The sequence below is a fragment of the Aotus nancymaae genome, unplaced genomic scaffold (genome assembly GCF_030222135.1).
Source record: "Aotus nancymaae isolate 86718 unplaced genomic scaffold, 86718_ANA_hifiasm-v0.15.2.pri h1tg000008l, whole genome shotgun sequence".
Lineage (NCBI taxonomy): Eukaryota > Metazoa > Chordata > Mammalia > Primates > Aotidae > Aotus > Aotus nancymaae.
The window spans coordinates 35,243,918-35,262,386 of record NW_026988419.1 but is presented as its reverse complement, the minus strand read 5'-3'; positions in this window follow the sequence as shown (position 1 = coordinate 35,262,386).

Below are 18,469 nucleotides of genomic sequence, written 5' to 3'. Positions count from 1 at the left end.
GGCTGTAGACTGCTGCCTTTGAGCAGGGGTGAACTTTCTAGACAGTGTCATCTGCAGATAACCTTGCAGCAAGGAAGCAAAGGGTCATAATCTCTCTGTGATACCAAAACTTCCTACTGGCTACACCCAGCCAGAATCTGGAGGGCTTGAGGGTTTTGATGATGGGGCTTTCCAGGCCAGAGAGCAGGTAGAGAAGTCTGCGGAGTGAATCTGGAGGTGCAAAGCAAAGATACCAAGCACAGATGCCTCAGTGAAAAATACAGCCCTGGGTCCTGGACCTCATGCACAGTCTATGCTTTACCAATGCCAGTAAAAAAGAGTTTGGCAGTGCCTGTGGCCTTGATGTTGACTGGGCCTCAGGGAAAGTTCACAGGGAGCCTGGAATCTGCTTACCCTTTGACCTTCGGGAATTTTAAGAGTTGAGCACTTGAAGCTACTGGGAAGAGGGGAGAGGCACAAAGGTAATTAGCTACAGTGTTAATGGATGTTGTCACTTGGGTAAGTCCTTGAGATAGTTGTATATAGGACATTAAGATTACTGTATGACTTTTCATTAGTTGTGTGAGCACACTGCTAATCGACACAAGTAATTATCCATACAAATGGATATTTACTGTGCACCTGTTTTGTGCAAGGCACTGTGCCAAGTTTGGCGGGGATGTTCTGTGCCCAGGAGCTTAGAGTCTAGATTTGGCCTCCAGCTCTCTGATCCTTCCATTCTCTGAGATTCTCCCCCTTTTCCCTTCCCAGCCCATCTTCTTACTTCCTCTGGGATCTAAGAAAAAAAAAATAGAACAGGAGACGGAACTAAAGAAAACTTCTCTGGGTAAGGTGGGACAGCAGAGAGAGGATAGAAAGGAGATTTTTAAAAGGGGGAGGGTGGCCGGGTGCAGTGGCTCATTCCTGTAATCCCAGCACTTTGGGAGGCCTAGGTGAGAGAATCACTTGAGCCCAGGAGTTGGTGACCAGCCTGGCTAACATGGCAAGACCTCATCTCTACAAAAAACCCAAAAATTAGCTGGGTGTTGTGGTGGGCGCCTGTAGTCTCAGCTACTCAGAAGGCAGAGGCAGGAGTATCCCTTGAGCCCAGGAGGTTGAGGGTGCAGTGAGCTATGATCACACCACTGCACTCCAGCCTGGGCCACAGAGAAAGACTGTGTCTCAATCAGTTAATCAACCAATAAACATAAATAAATAAAAAGGGAGGGAGTAAAGTGGCTCAGAATGTGGTACCCAGGGAAGCAGATGGAGCTCTGGAAGGAGAGAGTTGATGAAGAAGTCCACGAATTAGTGAAAAAAAACAAACAGGAGGAAAGGAAGGTCTCACCTTTTGTACTTGCATTCATTTTTTAAAGTACCCAGACACTGAATATCCTTGTCCTGGTTCACTGAAAAACGTTGCTGAGCTCCTGCTGTATATACTGGAGGTCTCCAGTGTGCATGGATGCGTCTCCCATGCTATTTATACCTAATTTCTCTCTAAGATTATTTTGGTGGTCCCTGGAGCAGTCTTGTTTTTTCAGGACTAAGGTGGAAGTAACTTAAAATTTGCATTAATCAAAATTAATGAAAGGAAACCCATGATGAACAAAATATCAACAATTTATATAAAGGCAATATTAATATCCTAGGGCCGAAACAACAGATCGTTTATGTTCCTATCAATAGCGATACTCATATAGATTCCTTATAATCAAAACAAAAGGAAGGATATAGGGAAAGCCACCAGCCAGGGCAGCCTTTATTCACGATGTGCTCCGTTGTGCAGGCTCAGTTGAAACAGCTGGTCTGAGGTCTGTGGCCGCTTTAAGGATGATTCTGCGGTGGGTTCGTGCTGCCATCTAGTGGTCAGGTTGCACTATACGCCGTCTTCACTTCTGGAGGCTCTCTTGGGGGAAAAAGTGATTAAACTTGAAAAGATCCAGGGCAAGGAGATAGACAAATGTGAGAAACTCTCCGGATTGACAGGTTTTTGAAGTTGTCCTCAAATGTAACCAATTATTTGATATTCTGGTTTTTTTCCTCGTAAAATACGAATTAGACTTCTTTTATGTTTGAGGAGCTGTGCTAGATGCTGGATATGGTATGGTGAATATGCACGACCATGTCTTTGTCCTGGGAGAAATCTTTGAGAGAGTCCAATTCACCCACCAGCTCATTTTATTAAAAACAAAAACAAAGAACATCAGAGAGAGCTGGAGAATGTAAGTGATTAAAGTCACATAATTGGGCCGGGCGCGGTGGCTCACGCCTGTAATCCCAGCACTTTGGGAGGCCGAGGCGGGTGGATCACAAGGTCAAGAGATCGAGACCATCCTGGTCAACATGGTGAAACCCCATCTCTACTAAAAATACAAAAAATTAGCTGGGCATGGTGATGCGTGTCTGTAATCCCAGCTACTCAGGAGGCTGAGGCAGGAGAATTGCCTGAACCCAGGAGGCGGAGGTTGCGGTGAGCCGAGATCGCGCCATTGCACTCCAGCCTGGGTAACAAGAGCGAAACTCCATCTCAAAAAAAAAAACCAACCAAACAAACAAACAAAAAGTCACATAATTGGTTAATTGCGGAGTCAGTCTTAGAATCCAGCTGTGTATGCTTTTCATTCTATACTGTTGCCTTTCTCACCTTAGCGAAAACTTGTCTTTAAGATGTGGAGCCAAGCATTTAAAAGTTACTCCTCTTATATCCTTCCTGGAAGGAGTAGTTGCAGCATGTTTCAGATACAGCTGCGTTTCTGCTAGTAATTCTCTAGCCTAAGTTATAGCAAGCAGTGCTGCTTAGAAACTAAGAGTCAAAGTGATACCAAATTTACAAGAGTCGTCTTTGTTAAACGTAATTTACTTAACACTAGAAAAAGGGAAGTGACAACTTACCCTTTGTCCTTGTGCCAGCAAGGGTGTCATTCTGTCTCTCTCTCTCTTTTTTATTTTTTTAGCTGAGCTGCTTCCCATTCCAAATATGACCCTGGCTTCAAGGAATCATCAATGATCCCTTCTACTACTAATCTCTTGAAAGTAATTTCATTTTTCTAGATGTAGGGCACTATACGTTCACCAGTAACACTTCTTCTATTTATATTTATTTTTTTGAACGAGTCTTGTCTGTCACCAAGGCTGGAGTACAGTGGCGTGATCTTGGCTCACTGCAACCTTCACTTCCCAGGTTCAAGCAATCCTTCCACCCCAGCCTTCTGAGTAGGTGGAATAAACAATGGGTGTGCACCACTATGCTCAGCTAATTTTTAAAATTTTTTGTAGAGATGAATATTATATTCGAATGTGTATTACTCAGGCTATGTTGATGCTACTTGATCAAGATAAAATGATAAAATCTAGCGAGGCAAAAAAAAAAAAGAAAAAAAAGACTGATTAAGTGCTAAGTGGCATATATATTTAATAGATACTGTATTTAATTTTTATTATAAACACTTTCAAATATACGCAAATATAAAGTTTGTAATGAACCCCGATATAGCTGACTAGATATATATCTTGTCGACATTAGCATCACTCATTTAGCAAGATTTTGCTGTATTATTTTCTCTATTCTGTTTTTCTTCCTTTTTTATGAAGAATTTAAACAAAACCCAGACTTTTATTCTTATATACATTATTAACATTTTTCAAAAATATGGTTCGATGTTTATATATAGACAGTCATACTGTATAACAAGGTTTTGGTCAACAATAGACTATATGATGGAGGTCTTATACAATTATTACAGAGCTAAAAAATTCCTATCACCCGGCATATTACTGCCATCGTAACGTCATAACTCAATGCATTACTCATGTGTGTGTGGTGGTGCTGGTGCAAACAAATCTAGTGTGTTGCCAGTCATCTAAAAATCTAGCACATGTAGTCATGTATAGTAAATAGTCCTTGATAATGAAAATAAATGACTATGTTGCTGGCATATGTATTTACTATACTTTCGATCATTATTTTGTAGTGTACTCCTTCTACTAATATAAAAAAATAACTGTAAAACAGCATCAGGTGGGTCCTTCAGGGGATGTTCCAGACGAAGGCATTCTTATCACAGGAGATGAGAGTTCCTGCATGTTACTGCCCTGAAGACCTTCCCGTGGGACAGGATGTGGTGGTGAAAGACAGTGATGTTGATGATCTCGACCATGTGTAGGCCCAGGCTAATGAGTGTTTGTGTCTTAGTTTTTGATAAAAAATTTTGAAAAGTAAAAAAATTAAAAATAGAAAAGAGCCCACAAAATAAAAAGAAAAATAAAACATTTTTGCACACCTATACAATTCATTTGTGTTTTAGGCTAAGTATTATTATAACAGTCAGAAAATTTTAAAAATTAAAAAGTTCATAAAGTAAAAAAGTTACAGTAAGCTAAGGGTTATTAATTACTGAAGAAAGAAAATGATTTTAAAATAAGTTTAGGGTAACCTAAGTGTACAGTGTTCATAAAGTCTATGGTAGGGTATTGTCCAAGGCTCTCACATTTACTCATCACTCACTCACTGACTCACTCAGAGTAACTTCCAACCTGCAAGCTTTATATAGGTATGCCATGTTTTATCTCTTATACATTCCTTTTACTGTACCTTTCCTATGGTTGGCTATGTTTAGATACACAAATACTTAACATTGTGTCACTATTGCCTACAATATTCAGTACAGTAACAGGTTGTACACATTTGTAATCTACCAGCAGCAAGTTATACCCTATAGCCTAGGTGTGTTGTAGGCTACACCATCCAGGTGTCTGCAAGTATATGCTATGATGTTCACACAATGACAAAAGTGTCTAGTGACACATTTCTCAGAAAGTATCCCCATTGCTCAGTGATTCATGACTATATATATATATATATATGTACAGATATATATGAATTTTTAGATATATAAATTTATATATATATTTTATTATAAAAATAGATATATAAATATTATATATAATACATATTATTAAAATATATATTATAATATTAAAATTAATTAAATCAATTTAAAAATATAATTAATTATAATTAATTAAAATTAAATTAATATCTATATATATTATAATATAATTTAAATATATATTATATATTATATATAATTATATATAAATATAATAAAAGTAATATATATAAGATATATTAATTATATATATTTATATTTTAATATATATAAAATATATTTTATATATATTTATATATTTATTTATAAATATATAAATATATTTTAATATATAATATATAATATATATAATATTATATTTATAATATGTTTAATATATATTTAATATATATATTTTAATATATATTTTATATATTATATAAATATATATTATACATTTTAATACATATTATATATTTTGTATTTTATACATAATATTATATATTATGTATTAAATATATAATATATAAATATATATATATTTAAAATATATATATATTTATATATTATTTTTACATATAAGTATATATAAAATATGTATTTATATATATTTATAAATAAATATATTTATATCTATTTATACATATATTTTACATATGTATAAATATATATATTTATATATACTGATATATAATATATATATTTATATATATTATATTTTATATTTATATATAGAATAAATATATAAATATATGTATTTAAAATATATATTACAATTATATATTTATATAATATAAAATATTATATATTATATAAATAAATATATAAAATATATTTATTTATACTTATATATAAAAATAAAATGCATTTATATATTATATATATTAATATATATATATTAATATATATATATAAAACTTATACATGATTATGGAGATTGATAATTTCCAAGACCAGCAGTTGGCAAGCTGGAGAACCGGGAGATTCAAAGTGTAGTTAGTCTGGAAGTCAGCAGGCTCAAGATACAAGATAAGCTGATTTTCAGTTTGAGTCTGAAGGCAGAAAAAGAACAAAGTTCCAGCTCCAGAAGTCAGGCAGCTGGAGATCACCATATTTTGGAGCGATTCAGCCATTTTGCTCTATTTAGGGCTTCAACAGGTTGGTTGAGGCCCACACCCAGTTGGGAGGGCAGTCTGCTTTACTCAGTCTACTGATTCAATGTTAATCTCATCCAGAAACATCCTCACAGACATATCCCAAAAAATGTTTGACCAAATGTCTAGACATCCATCCTGTGGCCCAGTCAAGTTGACATATAAAATCAACTGTCACAGTGCTGTCTACCATATCTGTCCTTTTCAGGTGCTGTTTCCCTGGGGGAATGAGTGAGGATTCCGTGTGTGATACTCTGTGGCTGTGTCAATGTCCTGCTCTCCGACATTTTACCCAATGGAATCATAGAGCTTAAACTGCTAAAAGGTGCTACAAAGTGCTTGGGTTAATTGAAAAGGAAGAAATAACTTCCTTCAATGTCAAGAACTTCCTACAGAGTTCAGTTCAAGGTCAAGATCCAGGTTGGAAGACTAAGGGTCAGAGGGCAATATGAATCTGGCAGAGAGTGACAGTCTTGAGCCAGGCAAGGGCAGGCACGTGGCTCTCTGACTGGTGGCCCATACTCAAGGAAACCCAGATTTGAGGAAAAACTGGGAACTTCGAGGTTGGTCTTCAAACTCTCCCCAGGGCAAGGGTGCCAGGGCTCCCCAGGAGAAGGTAGGATAAGGTGGTTACTTAGCTCAGCAGGAGTCTGAGATGGTGAATGTAGCCCTGGCTTTAGCTTGGAGAACTCTGGGACAGTTCCCGGAGAAAGGACTGTCACTCTGCTGCATAGTGACATCTTGTTTTGCAGATAAGTGCATTAAAGGGACTGGTTCTGGGCTTCCCATCTCTGTTACTCTATGCATGGAGTCTGGGAGGTGGGGCAGATCTGTGGCAGGACAGGGGCCAGGAACCATCTCCTTGTCCTGTCCTATTTGCTCCATAGAGCTACAATGGACCCAGACAGAGTAACCTACCTTTGCTGAGGAATGAACTATTTGAGCAGCAGAAGCCTCTTTTATATGAAAGATGCCTTTCTCCAAAATTCCTACTCTCAGATAAACATTGTTGTTACTGCTGCTGTTTTAAGACACTATATAGGATTTTAGCTGATCAGTGACACTCACACATCACATCATGGCCTTCCAGATACCTATTTCACCTTAGGAGCTTTATATATCCTTCTTCCCCCCACTACCTCACCTCCACCACTGTACTTTCTAGTTGCCTTCAAGTTTTCAGCATTTTATACATTTAAAAGAGAAATCTCACACTCTCTTATTTTATCCTCACAATAACAAGGAGGTATTGTTGCCAATTTATTTTGTGTAAACTGAGGCAAAGGCAAGTAAAATAACTCACTGAAAATTCCAGAGCAACAGCCCAGGTTTCCTGAACATCTGTCTCATGAGCGGCACCCACAGCTGTGTCTCTGGGGGCATCTTCACATTTTGCAGACTACAACTTCTGTTATTCCTCTTTGCTTAGGCTCAACAGGACTCAGTTACTTTTCTAAGCAATGCCTTTTTCTTTTCTTTTCTTTTCTTTTCTTTTTTTTTTTTTGAGATAGATTCTTGCTCTGTTGCCTAGGCTAGAGTTCAGTGGCACAATCTCAGCTCACTGCAACCTCCACCTCCCAGGTTCAAGCAATTCTTGTGTCTCAGCCTCTCAAGTAGCAAGGATCACAGGCATGCACCACCATACCTCGCTAATTTTTTTTTTTGTATTTTTAGTAGAGATGGCCAAGCTGGTCTTGAACTCGTGGCCTCAAACAATCTACCTGTCTTGGCTTCCCAAAGTGCTGGGATTACAGGCGTGAGCCACCACACCCAGCCAGAAATGTCTTTTTCATGTGGACGAATTGACAGGTTTGCTCAGCTCTGCCTTCTAAAAGAAACAACAAAAGCCTTTGCTATGTCCTTCCCTACTCACTGTTCTAAAAGGTTGTGACCTGGGAAGTATTGGATATAGAATTAGTGGGAAGATCCATCCCAGGCTACTTGTATATAAACTGATGTACAAGAAGTTCAAGGTAATTTACATAAAACTTTAGGAGAAGGGAATGAAATGTATAAAAATAAGTTATACTTAAAAAAATACAAGTAATGATTACAGCTTTGCATTGGTTTTAGAATGAGCAAAGATTAGATTCTTCTCCATGAAATGGCCTTTTGAGTGTGGAAACATATACAAGATCACTTTGCGTAATGCTTTATTCATCTTAATTATTCATCAAATGACTAGTGTTTTAAAAAAATGCAATTATACTAAATATTAACATACTACTTACAGAATTTACTTTAAAAATAAAATTTCCCCCAACATTTAAATAATACTAGTACACATAAACACTCTTAAACAATTAAAATCATAAGTTTAGGGCTGGGCAGGGTGGCTCATGCCTGTAATTCCAGCACTTTGGGAGGCCAAGGTGGGTGGATCTCTTGAGGTCAGGAGTTCAAGACCAGCCTGGTAAACATAGTGAAATGCCATCTCTACAAAAAGTGCCAAATTAGCCAGGCATGGTAGTGGGCCCCTGTAATCCCAGCTACTTGGGAGGCTGAGGCAGGAGAATTGCTTGAACCCAGGATGTGGAGGTTGGAGTGAGCCAAGATTGCACCACTGCACTCCAGCCTGGGTGACAGAGCAAGGCTCCATCTCATGAAAAAAAATCACAAGTTTAGCAGACCAGATTACCTTACAAAGATTAAAAATCTTTCAAAACAGACCAAACACAAAGTAACCAGGGTTCTAAAAGTGCTCAACACACTTACTGCTAGAACAATTAAGCAGAAGGTTTTTTCCTTATCTGGATTCTCACTGCAATGTTTATCCTCATTTATTCCTGAAGTTGCCTCCTTAGGCTTTCAGGTCGCAATACACTTACTAACCCAAAGTAAAATGAGGCGTGGTCTCAGGCCAGTGGAAATGACAAGATCTGAGCTGTTCAGTCCAAAACTTTTGGGTGGGTGTGAGTCCTGCTTATTTAGTTCAGGAGCTTCAAGCCTGCACGCTGATCATTAGGTTGAGTGTCCATAAATAATCAAGTCTTCCTGGTTACATCTTCAGTCCTCATTGGGCATATAGATTTTAATTTTTTGAGACTAGATGTCTTTCCCAGAAATAAGATATCCTTCCAGCTTTGCATGGTTCAGTGCATAGCCATTGTCCTAACGTTACGATTCACTGAGCTAGTTTTTTTTTTTTTTAGCATCACTAGAAGCGTGTGTTCTTGTTAGTATAAGAATATGTGGGTTATCTAAAGGTTTTGGCTCCTAGGAGATGAGGAAGTCAGTCTGCTTTATGAGCCCTCCTCTTTGGACCCTGTTTTTGTTTTGTCATTTGCAGCACATTGTTGAGCCTTCTGAGCCTTCTTTCTACTTGGTCATTTTGAGACCATGAGAGGTTAAATGTGGGTCCCCTGGTTATTACACAAGATGAGGATACTGATCAGCCCTTCCTGTTCTGGAGAGAGTTCCCTCTATTTCTGTATTAGTTCAGCTCACTCCCAATTATTTTGTCTATTCTTCTTTTCTACTTACCCAGAACATATGTATTATATACACACATATGTTTATAAAGTAATGTAGCAGCCAACTCTGTGCATATAATTCAAATATGCATATGTATATAAATTGGTATACACATAGGCATATCTACATCCCTTACCTCATGAAATCATGACAAACATAAATCCCGCTTTCATTCTTCTTTTGTATTACAAGTTTCTTTTTTTACTATTTCTTTTAGCTTTTCTCCTTTGACTCTGATTTTGAACTCGTAGTCTTTTATAGACCAAATCACTCCAGTTATCTAATATTATCACTAATTTTATTTTTATTTAATTATGATATAATAATAATTATTATTTAATATTTGAAATATCACAACTTTCAATGAGAATTCCCTTAAGTGGGATCCTTTGATTTTTTTAATCACTGTCCCTATATTTTTCACATTATCCTCATTTTCTGGTACCTGCAGGATGTTCCCAATCCATCCTGAGTGTTTGCCGTTCGCTCACCAACTCTGAGTTCTCCCTCTCTTCCCTCTCCCTCTCAACCATCAGCTGTGCTTGCACAGGGTCTCCTTGATCATGCCTGGGACCATAGGCACAACCTCTCTGCAGCTGTCTGTTTAGACATCTTCCAGGGTAGGATATGGAATGGCTTTGCCTGCAATTCTAGCAGATCCACCAACGTCACTTTCACTGACTGCATGAAAGCCTGCATCTTTTGCAAGACTTACATCAATTTGTAGTATTTAGCACTACAGTGTCCAACATTTCCAATAGCAGACTATCTGGGGAAAAATTAATGAATAAAGCATTGACTTTATGTGAGGATGGACCTAGCCAGGAGGACTCCTGGAGTGGGGAGTAATTTTTATAAGTTGTCAGATTACTAGTAAACACTTAATGTTATGATGATTTTTGCTTTCTTGCACAATCTGGCATCTTCAGGAAGTCACAAATGAATGCTCGGTTAACAAAGATCTGTTATACCAAATAAATCTAGTAGGCTAAAGATCAAGACTTTCAACCTAACCCGCCACTCAAAATATAAGATTAATAATCAAGCCGAGTGGGCATTGGGAAGGGGTGAGCTGCATTCCTGGGATCTTCTCTCTGAGACTGGGTATTGCTCAGGCTGTGAAAATTGGAAGGCTCATGACCTGGGGCTTTCCTGTTCACACCTCAGCTCTTCCTGCTGATGCTCAGCCTTTGCTGGAGAAGGTAACTCAATCTTTTCATCTTTTGAAGAACATGACCCAACCAGTAAGATGCCAGCAATATGCATTATCAGGTTCTTTTTGCCTTCTGATATTGGATCAGACCTGATGTGAGCCATTGCACAGAGACCTTACTGTAAGGTAGTAAGCTCTGGGCTTTGATGATCTGTAGCAAAACTGAGCTGCACCCCAGTTCTAGGATTCCTAGAGAGAGCACACTTCCTCTGTGGAGATTCTACTTTTCCTGTAACTCATGGCAAAGTGGTCCCCTGTGGATTTCTTCTTTGCCAAGCTTCTCCAAACTCCACATCCCATTGGTTTTGCCCTAGTTGTTACTTATTTAAGATAAAAGAAAATGTAATCCTTATGCACCATATTCCATAAATTTAACTAATAAAAATGTTGTTTTGTAAGAGCCTTTTGAAGTCCAAGTAAACTTTGGAATTATTTTTATGAGACTTTAAAAATCTTTCTTCTTAGTGGCAGGAAGTTACATTTTGCCAAGAATAAATGAACTCAAATAGCAAAGGGATTGGGCTTGACATGAGATGCCAAACCCACAGTGTTTCAGTGGCTTCTGAGCTCGGCCAAGTGCGTTTTCCCAGTCCTGAGACTCAGGACTGGTATCTAAAGTTTCAGACTAACATATTATTACTTACAAGTAATTATTTTAGTATGCTAGTTGTTCTTAATGTAAAATGTTTGGCTCCTTTTTTGAACCAATTTGATTCTATAGGCAAGGAAGAAACAGATTATTGATTTCTCAAGTCATCCTTTAGTTAGTGTTTGCTAGAGTTACCTGGAAAAAAACTTGCATTTAATTCCCTCTTTGTCATTTCCTTGAATGTTCTTACCTTCTTCATTCATATTAATTTAAGATAATGTCATTGTTTTCCATGCCTACATTCTAAAACATGTTTAGGAGTGTTTTCAAAAAGAGAAATGATGATAAAAAATATAATTAATGTTGGAAGCTGTGAAAAATTCATGGACACTTCAAAGAGAGGATCAAGTTGTATCATATGAGGGCTTAACACTCCCAAAGAAGTTTTATGAAAGATGAATATGAAACAAAATTAATAGTAAGTTTAGTTATCATTTTAAGACAAGGTATTGATTTAAAAACAGTAATATTTCACCCGCTACCCTCTTCTCCACCTGCCGGCCACTCACTGCCTGTCAACACAAGGTTTTCCAGTTGTATCTGTTCATTCACTGTCTCTTCCTGCTACCCCCGAACTTCTGCCACTCATTCGATTTCAGTTTTGCTTATGGCTGTTGTTATCACCAACACCATTATTTTGTGCTACCACTTCCCAGCTTCTACATTACTCAAGATCTTTCTCTCAAAAGCTCAGGTCTGATGGCCTCTGATTTTCTTGAGTCCACTTTCTCTGTCAGTCCAGGATATCCTGTCTTCTTTCACATTCCCTAATTCCAGCCCTACACACTCCCCAGCCACTGCCTTCCTTGGACCCTTGTCCCAGCCAGGCAGGCAGCAGATCATTAGCTTTAGATTTCCTGACAACCCCTCAAGAAAAGATGGAAGATCTTTTCTTTGGCTCCAGCTAGGGCTGTGAACAGACACCTTCCCCACCCCTTGCAGCCCTCTCCCTAATAGGTAGTCAGGATGATAGCTTGCACCTAGGCATTTGATGAGTTCAATTCACTTCTCTCAGGTGATCACTCAGGAAGGGCCCACTGTGTGCCAGGCATTGGGGCCATGTGCTTGGCAGGCAAAGATGAATCAACTACGGGCTGATCACTATCACAGGGTGCAATGCCAGGCAGTCTCCTGGAAGAGGCAGTGAGGAATGATGCTGTGAGGGGTTGGCTGGGAAGGCTTTCAGAGGAAGTGATGCTTACACTGGGTTTGCATGAGATGGACAAGAGAAGACGAGAGGATACCATTCCAAGAAGAGGTGGCCACTGCTGTAAAGGTGTGGAGTAGTACACAATGAGGGTATGGCTGAGGAAATACAAATAATTATGTTTTTAAATAATGACAATGACAAAGGAGAGGCACAGTGACAGCCACCGAAAGGTTTAAAGTGAGGGAGTGATGTGATTTGATTCCTCTGGTGAGAAGGTGGTGGTCACAGTGGTGAGAAGGTTGTGGGGAGGAGGACTGGAATAAGGCTGACCAGAGAGGACACTGTCAGGGGCAAAGAGGGGACACAGGCTAGGGAGTGATGGGGGGGAGGGGTGGGTTCAGTGTAATGAGGGGTACATGACCCAAAGTGACCTGGTACCTTGCAGAGAGGACAGGGTGAGGCAAGCTCTTGTGGACTTAGAAAATCTTAGGCCATAGTTTCATTCAGGCCTGGAGAAGGTTGTAACATCTTAATCCTCATCTAACTCCTGCTTTGCCAGAAAGGCATAACCTATTTATAAAAGTACCCTTGTCAAGGGTACTTTTGACCTGGTTTTATGAGAAATACACACATACATTCATATATATGCATACAGAGAATATGTAAGATATATACATATATATGTAAATATAAATGTATATAATATTTATAAACCATATGGATTATGTATGCCAGGGTTCTCCAGAGAAACAAAACCAAAAGGATGTGTGTGTGTGAGTGTGTGTGTGAAGAGAAAGAGAGCGAGTGTAAGAAATAAATATTCATTATAAGAAAGGAATTGGTTCATGCCATTATGAATATTGGCATTTTCAAAATCTGCTGTAGAATTCAGACCTTCAACTGATTAAATAAGGCTCACCCACATATGGAGGTTAATCTGCTTTATTCAAAGTTTATCTAAAAAAATACCTTTGCAGCTACATTTAGACTGATGTTTGACCAAACAAATGGGCACTGTAGCCTAACCAGGTTGATACAAAATCAGACACTTTGTTTTACCTTCTTCCTATGTTCCCCTACAAAAAGATGAATTCTGAGTTTGTATTTGTAATTTTGTACTTATCTGCAATTTCAGACTAACTCTCAGAGTCTGAAAGAATAAAGATGTTTTTCTAAGAATAACAGCATTATTTGTATATTTGTTCCAACACTATATTAAATATCTAAACTGCATTTATTCATCAAATGCATCTTTTTACTCATACTCTTTTCTTTAAGTATTTCCTATGTGCTATCCCAGTAACAATGGATACAGTAAGCATTATCCCTATTTTGCTGGTGATGATCTGATCAAGGTCCCTGCCTGGTGCATGCTTTGCTGTCAAACGTTCTTGTCCTACCTCACAGCTGCTTTTGCTGATTCCAGCTTCAAGTTGCTTCTCTTTGTTCTCAGCAGTTGTCTGTCTTGCTTATGACTTATAAGGTATTTATTTTGCCTTTGCATCTTTTGGAAGTTTCTGAAATAGACCTTATTTGTCAGTTTGCCAGTCCCTTGCCTAGGGAGTAAAGTTTAATAAATTTACTTGGGGAATTTAATTATGACTTTACTTTTAAATTTTTAAATTTTTCTTGAGACACAGGGTCTCATTCTGTTGCCCAGGTTGGAGTGCAGTGGCACAGTCATGGCTCACTGCAGCCTTGACCTGGTCTCAAGCAATCCTCCCATCTCGGCTCCCAAAGTGCTGGTATTACAGGGATGAGCCATTGTGTCCGGCCCTAATTATGCCTTCAAAAGAAACAAAGCCCATGCCTCAGATGAACATGGTTATTTATCTGAGTACAGTATAAATGTAAATTGGGTGGTTAGATTTTGATGAATGATATTTAAACTAAATGTTAGTAATGAGAAATATGGATAGACCCAGATGATTTGTGATAATAGATGCCAATTCATATTTTGTGATATCTACACCAAACAAGGAAATAACCAAGGTGGATGCCTTATTAGATTGGAATTGGGGAAATTAACTTTAACATGCAATGTGACCTTTGTACTGTAATCACCAATGTACTAAGCTAATCTGCATGAGGTCATGTTTTGGCAATTTGCTTATATTTATTCATCTTTTTGGTGGAAATAGCAATGGTGGTTTTAACAATTGGTATCTCAAACAAAACTGTACAGATATAGTCATGGCAGAGAACATACTTTATGGTTTGATTTGTAAAAATATGTTACATAATAGTTTTCAGTGATCATTAGGTTAAAAATTAATTTTTAAAGGACACCTAATGGAGTATGTTTCAGAACTAAAATATTGAAGGATTAACAAATAAATATGAATACCTATTAACTATAAAAGCAAGAGAAAGAAACTTTTCTCTAGAGTAATCTACAGCAAAAAGCTCAGATATTCAGGAAGTCAATGGGTATAGAAATGTTTACTTAAAATTTGAAATCTTATATAATTTAACCAAATAGTATTTTTACAGCTGGTATAATTGATGTAAACAAGGGAGAGACTGAGTTCTATTGAGTGCTGTCTGGCAGTTTTGAGGGATTGAATTAGAGATGCCCTGGGTGAATGGCTCACAAATTCCACACACACACGCAGAAAAACTATCCCAAAATGGACACAAGAGGGCGCCAAGCATGCAGTAGCTGGTGGAGATGTAATGGACGAAATACTCTGGCACTTAAAAATGAAGCCATGTTTATTTTATTCTGGGTAATATATTATGCACCTGCTTGTTTTATTTTTTAGACTGATTCGTGTCAAATGACTTTCCAGAAATATGACATGTGTACTGGATCCAGGCAGAACTAATCTTTCAATGTAGAAGTAGTACTATTTTGTACAAACTATATTCCATGATAAAATGAAGTTTCACTTTATTGTACTCACTCTAAAGGGAATTAAGAGAATGTAACGAGATTGCACATACTTTTTCTAGCATTTTGTCTCTGTAATTCACTAAGAAACAGTTTTTGATCATAGGATATTTACCCCCCACCCCCCCAAAACACACACACACACACACACACACAAATTCCTTTGTTACAGGAAAAAAGTAGTGAGTTTTTGTCTAGACGATTCAAGGACTAATTTAGGGCTGAGACTTCCAGAAAAAAGAGGACATAAAATGGTACCTGAAGGAACTAGAATTTGCCATGTATGAGGAAGAACTAAGGCATTTTGGTCCTATAAATATTTGGCTTATATGTCAGTTTGCTAGGGCTGCCATAACAAAATACTTTTGTCATCAGAAAATAAGCCAAAATGGGTGGCTTAAACAACAGAATTTATTTGCCCACAGTTCTGGAGGCCAGAAGTGCAAGATCAAGGTGTCGGCAAGACTGCTTCCTCCTGAGGCCGCTCTCCTTGGCTTGTAGATGCCCATCTTCTTACTGTGCCCTCGCGCGGTCTATTCTCGGTGTGCACGGAATCCTGGCATGTCTTTACGTGTCCAAATTTCCTCTTATGAGGACACCAGGCAGGTTGGATAAGGGCCCACCCTAAAGGCCTTATTTTAACTTAAACAGTTCTTCAAAGGCTCTATCTCAGTGGTCCTCAACGTTTTTTGGGCGAAGAAAAGTTTTCCACAGGCAGGGGGTGGGGTGGGAGGGGATGGTTTGGGGGCGATTCAAGCATATTACATTCATTGTGCACTCCATTTCTATTATTATTACGTTTAATATATAATGAAAGAATTATACAACTCGCCACAGTGTAGAATCAGTGGGAGCCCTGAACTTGTTTTCCTGCAAGTAGGCAGTCCCATCTGGGGGTGATGGGAGACGGTGACAGATCATCAGTCATTAGAGTCTTCAAGAGGATCATGCAACCTAGATCTCTTGCATACACAGTTCACAATAGGGTTTGCACTCCTCTGAGAATCTAACACCTCGGCTGATCTGACAGGAGGAGGAGCTCAGGTGATGATGCAAACAATGGGGAGCGGCTGTAAACAAGGGTGATGCTTCGCTATCCGCTCACCTGAGTTGTGCAACTTGGTTCCTAACAGGACACAGACTGGTACTGGTCTGTGGCAGGGAGGGGTAGGTGTAGGTTAGGGACCTCTGCTTTATCTCCAAATACAGTCACCTTCACAGATAATGAAGGTTAGCACTTCAACGTATACATTTTGAGGAGACACGATCCAATCCATAACATCTTGGGTCCTTGCTTGTGTAAGTTTAGAATGGTGGAGGGCAATGGTCTTTCTCTGTCTGAGTTTACTGACCGGCTTTCCATGAAACAACCAATGTGCTCTGCACACATCAGGTACTCAATATGCATTTGCTGAGTGAGTGAATTTCTGCCTGGAAAAGCAACACAATTTACTCTGCTCAGGCTTGCCTGATATCTTCAACTGCCTGACAGGTAGTAATTAACTGTTGAAAGAAAGGCATAAATACTTCCTTTTAAACATTGGCATTATGTCCATCTGATGAAAGAAAAGGGTAGAGGCAAATAAAGAGAGTTCAGGAAATGCTAAAATTTCCTTGAAATAATTTCATTGAAAATCAACAAGTTGATTATTGTGAAAACAGATTCCAATTTACACATAATGGCCAATCATCTAGCTTTCCTGGCCTTTGATGAAACCCTTCCTACCCAGAGTGATCTGCTTTTTACCCCACCATAATGGTTATGGTGGGCTTCTTAGGTTAATTTGCCTTTCAGACTTCAACCGCTTAAAGATAATACATTTAACTCAAATACAAGCTGTCGTCTTGTTCACAGTGCAGTTTCTTCTGCCCTGGCAGCCCTGCCCCAATACTTCTGCTGCTGTGCCCACCCCTCATTTGGGGTGCAGTAACTGAGTTCTTTGCAGTTGGACACTTGTATGGGGTCTCCAAAACTCTAGCAGAGAGGCCAGCAGGGGCAATTAAAAATCAGGGTCTCCTGTTTTCAGGAGTTGCTCTATTTCAGGAAGAATTTCTGGCCACATGAAGACAAAGTGAGGTCTCCTGGGTTGACCAGCTGCAAGTGGGTCAGAAGGCAGGGCTCATGGGGCAACTTCCACCTACACTGCCTTACAGGGGCCACTGGACGCCAGGCGTGCGCTCATTTGTCTAGGCTCCAAGAGCCCGGCTTAAGGGACAGGAGGAAGTGAGGGACACTAAACTTGGTCTTCAGTTGCTATAATGTTCCCTCCCTTGAAGCATGTTTCTGTTTTTCCAAACAACTGATTAATTATTTATTGATTTTCTAAATCTCACCTTCTTTAATTGGGAGCTGTGGGCTGAAATATAAGGCACTGAGCTGGATTTAAAATAAATACCTCATCCTTCATGCATCTTCAACTTTCTCCTAACCTTTCAAAAAAAGATTGTGTCTTCCTCTTGTCTCTTGGACTTCCCTTTTTCAGGCTGCTGTGATAAAGTTCTTGATACTTTCTTTCTCAAAAGACTTTTAAAAAATCCTTTATGTTGGCACAGAATTAACTCATGAATAAATGGATAATAATACCGGCTGACATTTTTGGAGCGTTGACTATTTGGCAGGCACTAAGCCGAGGGATTTGCTCGCATTATCTCACTTGATCCTCTCAACAGCTTTGTGATAAAGCCCACTTCACAAACGAGGAAACTAAAGCTGAGAGAGTTAAGTAGCTCGTCCTAGGTCATAGGATTAGGAAGCAGAAATGTTCAACTCTTAAGTTCAGGAGAAAGGAAGGAAAGTCCATGACACTGAAACACACACAAAGGTGGAAGGTCAAAAGCTAATGTTTATTACTTTCCTTTTAAAAGGGTGTGTAGTGCAGCCACTATGCCTAATACCCTGAAGGTAACAAAAGGGGCCAAGCTATAGACCTTGCCCTTGGGAACATTTTTAGTCTAGTTCAGTGCTTCCCAAACTGTGCTACACATTGGACGGATCTGAGGATCTGTGAATATGTTTACTAATGCCTGCTAGGCCCCCAGAAATTCATATTTAAATAGTTTGTATGGGAGTGTGATGTGAGCATCAG